The following is an 18,829-nucleotide window of genomic DNA, read 5'->3' as shown; positions in this document are numbered from 1 at the left end:
ACTAATGGCTTTAGTTTAATAAATGCTAATATATAAAAGTAATATCTTTTCGTTACGCACGAATGCACTTCACCGCTTCAGACTAGGAAGCTTTTTGTTTTCATAACAAATTCGAATCTTTTGGAGGAGGCAATAATATTATGAGTAATTGGGAAATAAACTTTGAAAAGCTAATTAGGCGATTTTCTTTTATTCAGGGTTTAAGTCTCTAAATTACGATACAAAATTAGATACAAAATCCTGAAACTGCTAAAGGCAATTATCGTGAAAAGTTGCAAAATTAATTATTGTTGGCGGAGGAGCTGAGAGCATTAAATAAATCTCAATGAAAACAAAACGGTTTCACGCAAATGATATATGACTCAATACGTTAGCAGGGAAATTCCTGGGACTGAAATTGCGTTATCAAAAAACTCGTTTTCTCAGACAGTTGCTTTAAAGATCTCCCAACAAATTGTTTCACTATAGATATTTGATGTATCTAAATGCCTCCTCCAGAATGTTGTCTGCTAGGAGGTTACTTTCGGCTTTATTCCAAACGTGTTATCAGTACAGAATCACAGAATCAACTCAGATTCAACCCTCAGTTTTGTTGCTGTTGTTTCGGAATATTTCGTTTTATAGTTTAAGAACAAGTTTACGAATGACCTTCGATTTGAAATTCAGTCTTAAGTTTCACCTTCTAAGTTTAGGTCAGAATTTTGAAGAGATTTCTGTTTCGATTAACAAGTTGAAAAATTAGCCAACAAGTGAGATACCTTCTGGTATTCTGATATTGATGCTCGCATCGATTTCGACAGAATAGGAACCTGTTTCGTAGAAGGTGAAGAAGCTGGAAAGCCAAAGTAAACTGATTCGGTAGAAATATCCAACTTCATCTCCTTTTATCAGAGCAAAAAGACACTTTAGAGATTTTTTTATTATTGATAAAACATTGCACGAAAATCGAAGTTTAGCAGTAACTTCATCAGGCCAGGGCGGAAGGTTTCACGGAGAAGGGGAGGCTCACACAAGTTTCATCCCGGGACTGGCTTTTCCGCGTAATTTTCAATTTGCACTCAGATTTGTTTTCTACGACCCTGATCTTCAGTTAACCGAAAGCAATCCGGTTTCTAGTAATATTCTGCAACTCTCTCCACTACTTGTCCAAAAACTTATAACCCTCCTGGACTGTTCAAGCTGTTTAACCCCTTTTGGGGATGAGTATTTCTAGATAGCATCAACAGAAAAGGAATTGCCTTCTTTTGTGTGACCTATCTACTGCCACTCCTTCCTTCTAACCAACACGTTGCAACACGCCTAGTGCAAGATGCTATAAGATCTGAATACCACAATTGTTGATGAGAGGCTGGGTGTTCGGGAATCTAGGTATGGTCCTTTGGACACTCCAGTTTCTCACACGTCATATTCATAAGACGGCATAGGGCCACCATATCGAACTGCTTCTCCTTACTTTTCATAGTTTAACAAATATTTCAAAAAGAGAAATTTTTACCGCCCAATCATTATCGAATACCAGACTACCACCACCGCAACCTTTTACGATTCGCACCAGGTTTTCGCTGTCACCTAACCGTGTGCCACAGTGTATTTCTGAGGTTTAAAGTGTAATGGATCGAAAGGATGCTTGACGACAGACCGATTTTGATATTGGATGCAAATCAACCCTCCTGAGCAATTTCCACCTTCGAACTGCATTATTAGGAGGTGATGCTGGTGATTGGTGCTGGGAATATTACCAGCTCGGGGAAGTCAGTATTGGGTAAATTTCCGGGAAGCACTCAGAGATTAATCCTCGGACCAATTGTCGTTTGCGCCCAGAATTGATGCAGGTTTGGTTCCTGATAGCAATACTTACCGTGGAAATTATATGGTTAGATACCTGCCCGCACCATGATCTGTCACATTCTCCATATCAATCACGACTTCTTTCTAAACTGGATAGTAAACCTTGCATGAAATAGACTTTCAATCATGATGGTCCTGAAGTGTTCGGGGCTTCCGACTGTACAGAGTCTAAGAGCGATCGTCTACATGAGCGTAGATACCAATTGTGGGGCGATGAATACCCTGCAGCCACAGCACATAAAGTGCTCTGATTCAAAACACGCCCAAAGCTGGAAGCCGCTGAGAGATCGGGGGAAATTATTACGTCCGTCACCTTTAAGCTTAGACTAGCTTGATCCCATCACCCAATACGTTAACGTTTTCAGTCGACGGGGTCTACGGAAGAACAGTATTGACGACGTACAAAACTAAGTGTTCTATCTTCCACTTGCGTGCACTTGTGCTAACTTTCGCGCACAAGACTTATTTGCATCTTCCGCATGTTCAGTCAACAGGATACTTCTCAAACTCCTACCTCCTACTGGCTTCTATCCTGTCCAGGAACTATTCCCTGCGGGGAGCAATGGAAAATTTCAACTGATCCCTGGGCAGAGACAGCATCTGATGAGTCTGATGGCTCTATCTTGCGAGGAACTGCAAGCCATCGTTATGTGACCGAAGTGCCAGCATTTAAAACACTTATGTGTTAAACTCTGTTCACGTATTCAGTACGTATTTTGTCTGCTGCAATCGCGTTTTCCGTTGTCTAGATAGAAAGACACTATCTTTGTGCCACCGTATGCTCTCCTTAGTTGTAAGACATTAGTTTCGCCCGCTGATTGGAGCTTCCATTGAGATTCCTTGGCTTCACAGATCTCGGACTATATGATAACTTCGTCCAGGTCCTTGCACTCGCTCACTACCGAGTCCTTACTCATTTTGACCACTGTATCATTTAGTCACACTTCGATTTTCTTTCGTAAGTCTTCACCTCCATCTTCACCCGCTTTAAGCTCTATCAACAGGTCCCACTTCTGTGTTCATATGAGGAAGAAGCATGTGTTTCACCAGGGATGCTCCCAATAGACATCATGGCGAACTGAAACTGGCATCTCTACGATAAAACGTATGCAACCGCGGAATCTAGCGCATTTCATAGCGGTGGGAATCTATCGCGCAATGTCAAAAGAACTGGAAAGAGTCACAAGCTGGTCACTGGACGCATTATTCCAGACATTCGAAGATGGATTTGATGAAGTCGCGGAGACTTAAATTGCGAGCTAGCACAGTTTTTGGTTGAACATGGAGGTTATGGTGCATATTTACATCAATTTGGGCACGATGCTTCACCGCACTGCTGCGTTAATATAGCTGAAAACGTGAAACATGTTATATTTGATTGGCCCAAGTTTACCGCGTAACAGACAAGATTGGTCGCTGTTGACGGTAGGCGACTGACACTTGAAAATATTGCGGAGTTCATGCCGAAGTCAATGGAGACTTGGAAACAAGTCGAAAAGGTGTTGGGAACTATTCATCGACAACTTAGGTAGGAACAACTCCGAAGAAAAAAAGAAAGAGAGAAAGCCACAACGAGCCCCAATTAAGGACTGATCCAGTCCGTGGTGCAATGCTTTAGAGTAATCCCGCAGAGAGAGTGGAAGGAATAGGACATGGTTTTAGTGAGCAGGTCTCACGTAACTGCATGACAGGAGCCAGCAGTAGGTTTCGAACCTTTCCACCTTCTGACAATGATGGAAAAAAACACATAGACAATGAACCAATCTCAGTAAAGTTTTGTTTTCCACACACACAATAATCCCACAACCTTCTTTCTGCTTCTATCTTTTCAATCTTCATCTACCTACCCTCGAAATTCTACTAAGACTACAGTCGAAAATATAAAAACCTTCACTGCAGCTCATTGGTACGTCAGAAACTCCCACGTTCGTTTAGACCTGGAAGTTCCATTCACTAAGGACAAGATATTAAGGCTGAGAAGCGCATATTGCACTGTCTGTTAAACTACCTTTGCTGCAAAACGGTTACTTCGATTGAAGTAAAATTTGGAGGATGTATGAGCACTATGAAATCCCTCGTATACAATGAATAACATAAATTTACACGAAGTTTAAGGGGGCGCTTTGTAAATGCAAAAGGGATGAAAAATTTGGTTCTCCTACTATACTCGTGTGGGGTATCAAATGAAAGGTCTCAATTAGCAGAGTTTAGTTTCGACGTTAATTGCAAAATATGGGAGCAAGGGATCAACATGTAGAAACTGAGTGAGACAGCACTTATTTTCAGAAGCTACCTAACCAAGAACCCTGAAAAAAAAATTCAGGCTGATGCTCTTGCATTAAATCTAGACCCCAAAATATTATATCATACATCCCATTCTTATTTCTTCTTCGGGTGTTTTATCCCCAACATTTCTGATGAGGAGGATGTCGTGGTAGTTTATCCACCAAGGGGTTCATCTCCTGCGACTTTTCTGTGATTTTCAAGTCAACGTAGGAGTATCATAACTAAAACTATGTAAGTTTGATTGCTAAAGGTTTTCTTGAGTTTCTCCCATCTCCATCTGTTTACACGAATTCTGACTTTATCTAAAGATTTTAAAGGATGAACATTTTTGAAAAAGATGGGTAAAATATTATGACTGCAGTTCCTTTTTTTATTCACCCTAGAACTGAATAAAACATACTCCATGCATCTTTTTTGTCCCCACAAATCAGGAGCAGACCCATTGCCTAGCATTTCTTTCACTTGAATTCATCGATTCGCATCTCTTTCAAGAAAATTACCCCCAATCCCAACAACATCATGACCCTTTCATTGGAAAACCAGTACATCTGCGTTTTCCCGATAAACACGTTATATTAAAGTCTACTACGTTACAATTTCCGATAACAATCCGAGAAATACCAAAAACTGTTATTTTATTATTGATGCTGTATAAGCACAAAAGCAAAAGCAATTGTTAGAGGCAAAGGCAGGCGAAACGCCATTCATTCTCAGCATAAGGACGAATACCTACAAGCACAACATTCACTTTGTTGTTTACTGGATTGTGTAGCGTAGCAAAACAGAAAACAAGGATATGAAAATCCGAGCCTTGTTCTGCCTAGCGAACGGAGAAGAAAACCCCCAACGAAACTGGGGAGAATGCGATTCAAACAGGACATTGAATTGGTCGATATTATGCGAAATTCCAACCTCTTTCGGATTCTTCCTTTCATTTTATTACGCCGACTGTGTGTCACTGTAACTGGTGCGTACGACACAGTATGATGTGAGGCAGGTCCCTGAATGTTATTTTGCTTTCCTATCGGCTCCATCCCAATACCAGTTGATACTTTTTGCCTGCACCATTGGGAGGCTCGTTTTCATGCCTATACATTGCAGCGATGTGATGTCCTAGTGGAAATGACTTATTGAAATGTATCCTAAGCGTATCCATTCAAGGGTATACGTACATAGCATATGTGGATACGATAAAGCCGGTAGTCCTTCGGACGAGTCTCTACTGCCAGTGGAAATTTATGCAAAGTTTATACGCGAAGTGTGAGTTCCTCTGGAGGAAATCAGAGAAAAGCTCCTTTCTCTGTAGACTGGCAAATTTCCAATTCAGTGCCGAGGACTTCCTTTGAAGTTGAGTCCCTTTCGCGAGCAATAACCTCGATTTGTGAAAATTAAATGGGAAATATTAAAGGTGGAGAGAATGGCTCGGGAAATATATGAGCAGTTGATAGAAGTTAATCTGAAACGGTACCATGGCCTATTTCACTTTGCACTTTGGCATTTACAAACAATTGTACCACTTTTTTCGTTGAGAAGATGAATTACCGTGGCTGGTGATTTAGATTAAATTTAAATGAGATCTTTTTTTTCTTGTTTTGAGGGTAGGAATGTTCCCTATCATATTAGGATGTGCATATCTAATTGGCTTCAGGGTAAAACGTTTATACGTTGGGGGTGAAATTGAGATAACCAAACTTTAAAAATTAAAATGAAACAACTGAAGCGTTTTGTTCATAAAAATTGTAGATATTCCCTTCCCTGGGAATCGGAATATCATTTTTCGGCCTTTGTCACAACCTGGTCTAATGTGATGAAGTAGTGTTCGTGTAGTTTCCTTATTTCCTCCTAAGAGCCCCTAAAGGGCTTGTTTTGCAAGATTATTTACAGCCCATTCGGCAAATCTTTTTCAACTTGAAGGAATATTTTTGTAGTGCGTCATACCTTCTTAAAGCAGCCCGCGTAGTGTCTGTCCCGAATCGGTTCGATCAGTAAGAATACAACTTGTCCATCTAAAATAACAGTGGTCCTTACTGGGGATTTAGAGGCAAAGCTAATTGTGAAGCAGTACAAAAATGTTCAGTCGGGGCCTCAGTTCACTGACAGCTACCATAACCTATGCAAAACAGGATTAGTCGCGGGCAATAATATCGCTTGTCACATCATTGGATAGCGCCATTCTACGGATTGGTAAAGTTAGGCAAGTGAGCAAATAGAACAAAGTTGTGGTCCGAATGCAGGGATGTAGATATTTCAGATGGATGGAGCATTGTCAGCTGAAAAGGAGGGCAGGAGGACATGGAATAAGCCTTGTCTTGACGACGACCTTAATCTGAAGGTATATGAAACCCGAGGGTAGAAGGTTTGCTTTGGCTTCTACCAGCTAACCTTCGAGGACATAATCAAGCGATCAACAAAAATATAATGAGTCTCAGTTAACACAAACAGGGAACACTATCATCAAAACCTGAAAATTCAGAGGAGAAAACCAATGAAAGTTGTTGGCGCTAATCTCAACATCCAGGTGACTTTAAACAGCCCTTATAAAACGGCCTAGACCGGATACCGGTTGTTGCGCCGTTGGTGATGATAATTCTAGGCCTCAGCGAAGCGCACATTTTTCTCTGGGTTCCTACTTCTTATCCGGACATTCGCTTATTTTAAAATATCAATTTGAACATGATCATTCTTCTTTATAATTTTAGGTAGAAAGCTTGACCAACTTTTAACTTTCCCTAAAACCTTAAAATTCATTTAAATATTTCCAAGTTTTAATATTGCCTATTTTTAATATTTTGAAAATGATCATTAACCCTGTTGTGGCTGTTTTCACATAGGGGCCACAATCCTTGGATTGGGTTAGAGCACTTCTTTCAAGACCCTAACGGTACACTACACGATTACAGTACCCTGTAAGAGGCAATGTGGTCAATATTGCGTTCGCCGTGATTATAGCCCGATTTGCGTCAAGTACTCATCGTCAAGTCACGATACAAACCCCATTGCGCAAGTGAGATTTGAACCGCGACCTTCCCTACGACAGCCTAGATTTACATATTATTAAATTCATTTGCAACGTTTGTTTCTGACTAAGGGGAAAGACATGGAATATAAATGATACTGGGGATTTTCTATTCGTAATGAGACCAGTTTAGGGTAGGATGGCTCCGTTCAACTTATAGAGCTTTTGTTATGGTCCCAGCTGAAGAAAAATTGAGGATTCGAAGTCTGGGCCGAAAACTGCGGACGATGAACCGGCGAATCAACTGACTTATGGAAATTTGTTCAGGGCCGTTGTTGGAGTAGGAGTAGTTGAGGGGTAGAAATAAGTAAATAGGAGAAAGTGATGTTAAAGTAGCTGAGTGGCGTTTTGAGGAGTTCTTTCCGGTTCGGTGGAGACCATCGAGTTCTAGTTTCTCTTCAGCAGACGAAGAAAACTGAAATAGCCTGAAGATTGCTGCGAATCTTAAGGCTGTAGGTTTTCGCCTTCGATTTTTCGTCCCCATCAATAATCGAATAGTCGGGCAATATCTATGGTAGAAAAAGAAGACGAGGCAGACCCTGCCTAAGATGGAGCGATGGCGTGGGTCAGGACACCAGACAGCTTTTAGGGATATCGAATTGGTGGACCTCGGCGCAAAACCGGGATGTTTGGAGTTCCTTATTAAGGCAGGCCTAGACCGGATACCGGTTGTTGCGCCGTTGATGATGATGATGATCAATAGTCGAACTGCTAGCATAGGAATTCATTCTTTTTTTGCTTTCGCTCATTTATTTTAACGTTCTGAAATCTCTCCTAGGACGAAAGGCGAAAACATGTACTTAGGGGAGTTAGGGACAAGCACTAAAAGTTTAATCTATTGTCTTGTCGCACATCATTGAATATTTTTGCAATATTTCGAAACTTGGCTTTTGTATCGTCAATGATAATGCCACATCGTAGTTCTTCTTCTGGCAAGAGAACTATCACACGTGGATGATATAATAGTTTTCTTACGGTACAGTGTATCGAATGAAGCGCGAATTGATGAATTGGTTGGAATGAAATTGGAGTTTTGTAAAAGCTGGTATTCATTTGAAGCATCCAAATGAGGAGAGCTAGGTGAACAGACCAACAAAGGTTTTCTTTTCTTAGTTTTTGGTATTTTACTTTTATTGGCTGCAGTATTCGTCTTTTTCCCTTACGTGACCTTCGAATCAGAGTTTTCAAATCTTGGATCGACAATCAAACTACTCCCAGAGCAATGATACTGGAGAGCAGCGGACCGCATACTTTTATACAATTTCTTCAGGAGCTCAAAATTCGAGAATGGGGTTGATGGATGAGAAAAAGCGTGCTAGTTCCACCCTTTGGCTGTCTATTATCTATGACAAGGACCTGTCTTAAAATTTGGAATATGTTGTCTCATACTGCAGGATATTGGCTTATTGTATGTCCTACCCAAGTGCATTTATGTGAAAAGTCTCGACCTTGTCATCAAGCAGAGGTAATTCATTAGGTGGATCTGATCAAGTCTTTCTTCAGAAATGATTATCTCCTGGCGATGTGTTTCCACTGCGAGAGCGCGGGGAAGTTACCTTAGATATGGGAGGGTGTTGCGTCCTCTGCATTGCAATGTAAGTATGCTAGGCCTTCAATTATAGATCCTTATTCAGTGTTAATATTTATGTACAGGACGCTGAATGGTTATTAGACTTATCAGTGTTTTCATTTACAGTTTACGTCGTTTGAGGGTCTCAGCCGTTTTAATTTGTCATTCATTCTGTGATATTAATGTCCTATCCTTTTAGCCCACCGTTGTCTTCCAACAATTGGCTAACTGCTTGAGATGGTATTCGGGATTCCTTTCATTTCGAGTTCAACTGCGCTCGCATTGCCATCAATGTCTTTGCACCCCACTATTCATTTCAAAGTTATCTCAAGGTTTTGCTACACAATAGTGGAACCAGAGCCAGGAATTAGAATCAGGCCATGCCTTCTCAAATCTACTGTGAAAGTTGCAAAGGTTCATGCAGCCGAATGTAGATATTTGAATACTTACTAACAAGTAAAGATCTTTCATGAACCGGAGCCTCTAAAGCGACACATTTGCTATTCTTTAAGAAGGAGGCAAAACTTTAAAACGTACACTGTTCTTTAAACTATCATATGGAAAAAATTGAGGAAGAGAAGGAGGGGTCTTGCATTTAATTTGCGACTAGCCGGCCTCTTCAGACCTAAAGCAAAAATACCTTGGAGACGTTTTTTCAACAACGAATCTGTGTACTCTCTGTCTCTGAAAGGCGTTCTCAGATTCACAAAAGCATGCCAACAATACATGCGGGAGTCCGTTGAATAGATGATTTTAAGGTAGAGAACAATGGCCTTAATAAAACGTTCAAGTGGAGCTACGTTTATGGGTATTTTTCTATTAACACAGGTCCATATTGCCGTATCTGTTCAGTTTTGTATATTGTTATATCATTGGAAAAGTGCAGATATTCCTAAATCCTTGTCGACCTAAGACACTACCCAATGAAAAGATGTTAGTCGAATTGACTAATCGATAACTCTTTGGGGAAAAACCCAGGTTTCTATGGCTAATCGCTATCTACGGTAAGTAGTTATTCCAGAACTGTTGAAAAGTGTTCAGCAATCTTAGGAAATCCTGACCGAAATTGAAACAGTGCTTAGCCGAAAGTTCCAACGGGTTACCTATATGTATGAATGATAGGTTCGTTGTGTCCTAAAGTTACGATTTATGGACCCTTACGTGCCACGAGAAAGTCCCGATTCATCAGTAACTTCACGATAGTGGATAGAGGTTCGTTTTAGAGTCCCACTTTTTGGTTAACAATATTAAAAACTTTCAGACTCAGTAAATGTCTGCATTTCAGATTTTAAATAAATTTTAAAGGACATCTTCCTAGTTTGGAAAGAACTGTAGATTTGGATTCTGACCACAACTTGTAGACGAACTAAAGCAAATTTAGAGGAAAGTAACCTTATTTTGTTCAATCTGTGTCCTTAACAAGAGTAGCACTATACGATAGCTTACGCTCTACCGTCGGGGACTGCCGGGACATCTTCAAGACCCGACTTACAGAAAGATGGGCGCTTCATCGCTCACCCGTATTTTTGATACAATTACAAAATTCCTGTAACGTAAATATCTCAAATCCAAGCATATCCTACTGAGTTATTAAATTACATCCACAAAAGACAAACTTACCCTTCGTTTTCAAAGCTAATCGTTGTACCGATCTTCACTCAATTCTGACAACTCTTTCTGCAAATGAATGACCTAATCAGGATGCTGCCGATATATCTTAAACTTCTCTATTAGCAACGACAACAAAGGCTAATATTTCAATAGTAAAATCACACATTTCTATCTACGCGCACAACAGACGCACTTCTCTCATCAAGTATTCACGTAGATTTCTTTTTTGACCACAACAACCACTTTGTTATCTGAACCGTAGAACTGGGTGGCAGGGAAAGTACATCAGATGTTGCACCCATTCCATTAATTCCACTTAAATGAAAGTCAACAATATCCAAGCATCCATCGAATGAGATGTGCGGACCTTCAATGTCGGTCCTGCTTCCCGGTTGGCAGGAAGGTATACTCAATGACCATTCTTTTCACGTCTATTGTGTACGAGCACTGAGCAGGTGGTGCACAAGGGTGAATGGTGGTCTTGTTGTTGCCGAGATGCACCCTTTCCTGCTTCTCTTATTTTGCAATTATCTCCTCTTTCTTCCAGCAATTCCGGCTTCCGGGATAAATGGCACAAGTACGGGTCGAAGGCTGAGCACAGCAAACTGGCTAGCGGGTGATGCTATGGGTGCAGTCGTAGAAGCACGTTGGATCCAATATCGAAACGTATTTATAGTATTTTCATCAACCACTCTCAATGGTTTCCTAAAAGGACTGAAAAGGTTCTATTCGGAATACTCGATAATAATCCAATAAAAGGCCATTAGCCATCTGGGGCTTAGCGGTTTTTCCAATAGAGTAATTCTACAAAGCGTCCACTTTATAATAGACCGTGTGTGCATAGGTACTGGGAGCCGGATCTTCCAATCAATCAATCTATATCTCATTCATGATAACAATAGCCGCAGGTAGGGCACGTTGATTCTAGTGCACGGGAGTCGTTATTCAATGCGAGTATGTTCGACTATGCACTTGGTAAAAGCACTTAATGTCATCACCTGAGTGTCCTTGCAGTTCTACGTAATCAGAATGAGTGTCCACGTATATATGCCTTTTTATTGATTCAGGGCCGTTGGGAAGCCACTCTCAACATTGCTATATTTAAATGCAATCCAACCCAATAGCATTTCTATTGGGGACCAAACTTTTCCTTGTTAATAGTAACTAACACAGTTTGCAGACCTTTTTCCGTTTAAATTTACACCGCCGAAAGGCTAAGGTTATTTTCGTCGTCCAGTCCCACTTGGATAAACAAATTAACTTCCTAATCTACAGAGCCACCCAGAACCACTCTATTGATTATCCTCCTGTGTCTCAGACAGGAAGTTGTCACAAACCACTTAACTCTTACAATTTGCAAACAATTACAGAAGTCGGCACCGCTTAGCCTTCTTGAAACGAGTTCGTCCTTAGCAAGTTGGAGGAAGCACTAGAAGGTTTCCAAAATCCCGATTTATCAGTACCGGAAAAGCATACCAACTCCACAAGAACACGAGACAAACTGAAATTCCGTAAAAAAGATACAAACGTTTTATACACGATTCACAGACCGATCGGAAGCAAACTGAAGGGATTCTGGCTCGATTGGATACTCGCATGGTCCACGACTGGTCGGAAGCTGGGATACGTTTCTTATTTTGGGGGATTGGAGCTTCAGCTTCGCTCGTGCCTCAACATCTTTCTGTTCAGTTAGCTTCGGTAGCGAACTGATGGATACAATGCATATTTCAGTGTTGCTCGAGTGCTAGTCAAGCGCCAGTTCTCAGTTGCCGCCAGTGCCTAGTATCTGACTAAAAACAATGTGCTCGGGCCAAATGAAAGCTCCCCGAACATGTGTTTAAACTTTCAAATGGACTAACTGTTTATCTTAAGATAAGAAACGCTTTCTATCGGTCGGTATCTTTGATGCTGGCGCTGTATCTATCCTAACATCAAACGTGTTTACCGCTTAGATTGGGTGGTTCTAGATGAAATGTAGGAAGGCCATTTTAAGAGAGATTTTTTAAGAGAATTTAAGCTTTTGGAAAGCTTGATTTACAGTGCTATTCTTAACGTATTTACCGTTAAATATAATAATAAGATACTAGATATTTCCGAGTTTATCTGATATGCTTTTTTCAGCTGGTCATCATTAAGCAAAGTTTTTTTTTCATATCTCTGTAAAATAGTAAAGCTACTAAGGCACTAGAAACGTTTAAACTTTGAATGTCCGCTAGAATGATTAAAATTTAATTATGCATGGAATTTGTAGTAAAATATATTCATTCGAAAAGCATGGCTTTGACCTACTATAACTTCGTTATGGTACTATTTATGGAGCTTTTCAGTCTCCTAGCCCATACTACGACTTGTACTGTGCGAAATTTTGTAGCTAAATGTAACGGGGGTTCCAGTAAATTTCCAAAATAAATTAAATGAATGTATTAAAATGCAGATATTCCAACTCCAATCTATCAATTCTACATCTTGGGCGTCTAGACTTTATATGAACGTAATGTCGCAACTTTTTTTAAAAATTTTGCGATAAGATTGCTATTGGGTGTGCGTCCTGTCTTATTTTAAGTCTGCACATTTTGGACCCCAACTCCCCTACTTAGAAATAGGCATCAATGCTAAAATCTCTCAAAGAAAGTATTGCTGCGTGGATGCTGAAACTTTGCATTCGAACTGATTATCGCTTTGTGAAAAGCTGGAACTTGCAAAACCTTTTATGCGAGTCTCCGAGACCTGTATAATTGCAACTATGTTAACGATGTCAGGAGTTCCACCAAAGTTGACAACATATCGCCGTATATTATGAGCTATATTTCTACAACGTCGGGTTCAAGCAAACAGATAGGCTTTGCGGTTCAATTTCGGTCAGGAAGAGGTTATATGAAAGTTGCCTATTGATACAAAAGACATGCAGCTCTACAAGTCCTGGCAAATCTTCGCATATGTAGACGATATAAACGTCATGGTGCATCTTATCTTCTCCTCTATCCTGCCAATCTTGAAAACTAACTGAATACACCAAAAAACAAAGCTTCGAGTATACAAATCGATAGTAAGTCCTATGCTCCGCTATGGATGTCAAACAAGGACCCTAACACAAACTTCCGAAAAATTGGTCAATACCTTCGAGAGGAGGGTCCTAAGGATAATAAGAAGACGACTAATGGCGAATCAGATACAACCATGAGTTGCATCATATATTTTGCGATAAGAAAGTCTATAAAATAATAAAACTTCGACAGCTGCAATGCGCTGGCCATGTTCAAAGTATGGACAACCCTCAGGCACCTAAAAGGGCATTCGACAAGAGAAGAGAAGATAGAAAAAACCTGAAAGCACGGGGCATTTTGCTGATGAAGGCAGCATCTCACTGCTCGGATTTTGAAATTTGAGGCCGTGATCAATGGACAGAGATGTTTGGAGGAAGAACATTCTGAAGGACAAGGCCGGTAACGAGCCGTTGAGGCTCGACGATACTGCAATTTGTGCTTCCATAAAAATCTGTAGAGGGTGGAGGGTGCAATATCTGTATATTATACTATAATATTTGAATTAAATGTGAGTAGATATCGAAATCACAAGTATTTTTAGATGCTAAATAAATTTATTTTTCAGATATTTTGGGTTGATAGTTTCTGAAAATGGGTCCTGTCTTTCTCAACTGATGTCAGAGCTGAAACCTACATAAAGTCCTGATCGAGAAATTTGATACCCCCGTAGCTACATTCGGCAAAAAATTACACCTACCCGTTGCTCATCAGACGCTACCTCACCCCTTTGTTTAGAAATTGACGAAGTTCTAAGTCCACCATTCACTTGATGACGGAGCTGTTCAGTTGGGAAGCAACTTACTATCACGGTTGTTGTCGGTGGAGTCCACAGTCTTGGGCAAGTACTCAAATTACAAATCGCAAGTATAATTTTGCAACTTGTGTGTTTGCCCAATACTGAGGGGTCCATAGAACACAATCATGATACTAAATTTCTTCCCAATTGGTCCGGTCACCCATTAAGTGGAATGCGGAGTTAGGACTCCCTCAATTTCTAAACGAAATCGAGTCTAGCTTCGGCCGGCTTTAGGCCTGAATTTTATTCGGCGGTTTTGCCCTGAATATAATTCATACAAATTTCATGTTTTTGAATTTATATAAGGGAGCAAATACCACCTCCGATCACGTTGCTCCTAGGGCAGTGGTGAGACAGCGTCTGAAGAGTTACCTCTGACCTGGACGAAACCGCAAGTCTAATTTTACAACGCGGTTCGTTAATCACAATCCTGAATCCATCAGGTGGATGGTGAACTTAGGACTCCCTGAAGCCCTAAAAAAACCGAATAGGAAAAATGTTGATGTTGAGCGAGTAAATTAATTCCACTCATTGAGAGGCAAGGTAGTCTAGAAGGACAATATTGATTCTGCAAAGCCAGTTAAACTATTTGTCATCAAATTGGTTGGTGTTGGTTGAAAATGCGATTCTCGCAAGGGGTAGCACCGGCAAATAATGGGTGGTAGTTACTGTCGGCATGAGAAATGCACTTAATTTGATTTTTTGAAGCCTTACACACAGGGTCCCTGCTGGATCGTCCGTGGAACATCATGTGCAATGATGATTGATTTTCTGTGTGTAGATTTTTAGTAAAGTAATTTTAATTTACGACTTTTTTTCACAAGACACAAGTTCAGCAGTGAACGCTGCTATGTTGATAGGTAAGTAGCCTGCGAAACACAAATTAATGTCCCCGTGAACAACAAAATATTCAACTTTGTTTTTATTATCTAGTGAAATTGTTTTTAGTCCATACGGATGGGCTCATTCGTACTACTTAACAGGGTGGCGGAGTTGGTCTTTACCCAGGTTCTAACTGGTTATATGCTGTTCAATCTAACCGCCGACAGGTACCGACCAGCGTTAAAATTTGCTCTGCATACTCAACCCGTGGACCAGGTTTCCAAAGTTGACTAGAGACAGGGAAACATCTGAAATTCGACACTAGAGAATTCTCCTCGAAAGATTGATCGTTGTCTTCAGGAATACTTCCAACCGCCCAGAAAACTTCTTCCACTGCCTTGCTAAGTCAGTTTGGGGACATTATCAATATGCGGAGAAGACAAAAAATTTGGAAAAGCCACAAAGTTTCCAAGTATGCCTCGACAATATCTGGTGGAATTTTATTTCATATTGTGAGAGGTTCGAAGGACCCGCTGATCCTAGTTTTAAAATGTGTGGACTTCCCTTTAGATCAGAAAGCTGCTCTAACAAGGAACCTGGCGTCCTCTACCTTCTTGCAGTTGGTGTCATTACGGTGACTACATTATCACTTACATTAGATAAGGCTACGGCACAAACGTACTAACGTAAGTCTTAAAAAAGAAAATTTACTGCAATTGAACAACTATACTAAATTTATATGAAAGGAGAATTTTTTAGCGTGAATCCGGAAACACTGAAAGAATTGTTGAGGATGATTCAGTTTATAAAAGGGTATACACAAATCAATTCGCAATACTTTCAGCACAGTAATATGTTCGGTGACTCCACACGAATCTCTAGAAGCTCCAGACTATCTCAAAATACTAAATGCTAAGATATGTTCGCACCTCTTTCTATTTAATTTTTAACAAGATGTAATGCAATGTAGAGCTAAAATGACTAGCGGCAATCACGAGGGAAGAGCTATCCCAAAATCGTAAAAAGCGATAGAAATTTACTATGCTGATCTGTCAGCACCTATGTAAGTGCTGCTCAGTTGTAGTGTCTCGTCGACGTACACTTGCTTGCCCCTCTGATAACCAAGTTCGGTGTGGTTCTTTCGACACTTCAGTCTCACACACGTTGTTTATAAAATTACTTGTCTTAATAAACGGCGCCTTTTCGGGCTAGCATCGAAATGAATGAAATCCAAATAATGAAGAAAATCGTAAAATATATATAAAGAGTAAAAAATAAGAATAAAATTTCCGGCTCTAAGAGCTGATGACATGTTCGAGAGAGGGAAATCTATGGTGGATTGCCTCTTGAAACTCATCTTACTTCAAGCCTGAGCTGACTAGTAGGCGCGACCTACGGGGCATCCCCTCTACCTTGGCATCTCCTGGTGACAAAATATGAAGATGCCCCAATTTTTTCGAGATCCGAATGCCGCAATTGGGAGGGAAGATCCACCATGGATTACATCATAAAGCACTGTTTCCCTTCGCTCAGATTTTTTGGAGATGCGGCTTTTGGGGTGCCCACACATCCCTTGGAATCCTGAGGCCTTAAAATGGAGGATACTTTTCTGTGAGCTCGGTAGGAGTTAGGAAGGAAAAGGGAAGGAGAGAATCCTCAAGTTAAAGAACTATTATCTGGAACGCATCTTTATATTTCCTCAACTCAACAATTCAGAAGCCGATTTTTTATGTAAGGTACGCAATGGTTTCATTTATACATAGCTGGGAGTGTAAATACGTTATACCCGATATTCAATTCGATGTGACACTGACATTTTATCTCTTAGGAACTAGTAATTTTACACAAAAGAAACAATTTTTATTTACTATAACTTTGTTAATAATAGTACGGTCTGCACCAAACTGTCCATTATGAAGCCCCATATAAAACCAACATTACTGTGCGGATCTGGCGGGACCTGGCGAGACAGCACAGATGAAGAAAAGTATTTATGACTACTAAGGGTTCGAATGCGGAGAAACGAAACCGAGAGGTCAAGAGGTGAGATGATCTGGTGAAGGAAGCCATCCACACTAGAGCGCCTAGGAGACCTTCAACAGGAGTTCCCGGATCCCTTCTGAAAAGAAGTAGTTCATAAATTGTTGTCACTCTGACAAGTATCAAACCATCAAATTCATTTTATTGTTACAAGACCTTTTATTTGACCACTTCACCTCCATTGGAGTGGAATTAACCACACAATAAAATTTTAGTTATCACTGCATTGTTCAAGACTGCTAATACCTTGAATTCTGAAATCCCATTACATTAGCCTAAAGCGAAGAGGTATCCAACAAAAAATGCAAGCTAAAGACCTATCACTAATTGGGCTAAGTGCTAAGCTAAATCCAATCAACGGCTGATTTTCCCATGTTCAAAATACCAAATGGTAAAGGAAAATAGTGTCACAAAACTAATAATAATTTTAAGATATCCGGCAGGAAGCTGATTTTCATATGAGGAATGTGTCACATGAATTAACGAAATATTTAATCTATTTCAAATTTCTGTATCATTACCGCCGGCACAGGGGATGCGTTGTTTACATTCATGGGAGGGATCATCACCTGGCATTCAGCTTAATTAATAGCAAAAATAAGAATAGCAGATTCAAAAAGTCAAACTATCATGAGTGGTGACCAACAGAAATTAGCAATAAAAAAGCTCATGCGTGTCTAAGAAGCTTTGAAACGTATCTATTTGATGAAAATTAGCTAAAGCTTGTCTAGAGTATTTATTTCTTACGGCTAGAGATGCCTACTTTTAGGTATTAAATATAGAAAAATCTGTCATTAATATATGTGGTACATATGTATATAAATGTGCACTACTGGCTTGTATGTTTCAAGACAATTCGCTGATGGCATTACTCCCAAGCATTATCCGCAAAAGATTCGTAATTGTTATTAATATTTGGTCCATTCAGTGCAGCCTAATCATTGTGGAGGGTTTGTATCTGACCCATACGCTGATGTAGTTATCAACCCAGTATTGTACAGGACGCAAGCAGTTGCCTTTTATTTCAGACCTTTAAGCTTTCAAATGACAACAGTTGCTGGGGGTTTCTCTGCTATGACCACATAGAATAGATTCAGTCGGAATAATCTTAAGTTTTGTACTATTTTTTTCCTCTAATTTTAGAATGATAAACTTATTAATGATATGGAAATAGCCCCTCTTCAGTGCCCTAATTTTTTAAGGGGTGTATATTGACCAGGAGTTTCTTAGTGGGGCTAGAGATTAGCGACCTATCACTCCTTTTTATATACCCTCCTTAAGCACCTCTCAGGGAGTGGAGTCGGCAAACTAAACTTTACCATGATGATATCAAAATCATTTGAGGCGCCATAACTCTCTAAATTTAGTTCACTGCCACGATTTTCGAAAGAATTTTGACAGAAAGCAACTTCTGCAGATCCTTCCATTTCCCCCCTATTCATCCGGGAAGGGGTTCATCCTATAGTTTTAATATCAAAGTAGTCGCATTTTGAGAAGACATAACTTTCCAAGGAGAAGAGGGCTAGCGGCCGAAATTCTTCAAAAACAGGTCGAGGGGAATCCTTCCCTTTACCATCTCCTTCCCCAAGGGTAGGGTTGAAAATTCATTTTTCACCATTATGATCTACAAATTCATTCTAAGGTACTAAAATATTTAAGGCGGCTTTTAAGGGGACCTCGACGTTTTTACATCGAGGTTGAAGTAGGGAGGTCCCCTTCATAATCTTCCCAACCTTAACAAAATCTAAAAGCCATCAAAGGCGATCCCGTTTTTCCGCACATAAGTTTATAATCCA

General features: G+C 40.1%; 1 protein-coding gene across 2 annotated transcripts in view; it reads right to left on the bottom strand.

Moving 5' to 3' along the window:
- Positions 1-18,829, bottom strand: part of LOC119658794 (organic cation transporter protein) — a 126,390-nt gene that overhangs the window by 92,208 nt on the left and 15,353 nt on the right. The window contains exon 1 of one of the 2 annotated variants that reach the window (XM_038066512.1): positions 10,341-12,116. The exons of the other annotated variant lie outside the window; for it this stretch is intronic. The gene's annotated coding sequence lies outside the window, so the exon portion shown is untranslated. Of the gene's footprint in view, positions 1-10,340; positions 12,117-18,829 lie in introns of those variants that run through there. 2 annotated transcript variants of the gene reach the window in all.

The sequence above is a fragment of the Hermetia illucens genome, chromosome 6, assembly GCF_905115235.1.
Source record: "Hermetia illucens chromosome 6, iHerIll2.2.curated.20191125, whole genome shotgun sequence".
Classification (NCBI taxonomy): domain Eukaryota; kingdom Metazoa; phylum Arthropoda; class Insecta; order Diptera; family Stratiomyidae; genus Hermetia; species Hermetia illucens.
The sequence above is the reverse complement of the archived record's forward strand: the minus strand, read 5'-3'. Positions and strand labels throughout refer to the sequence as shown.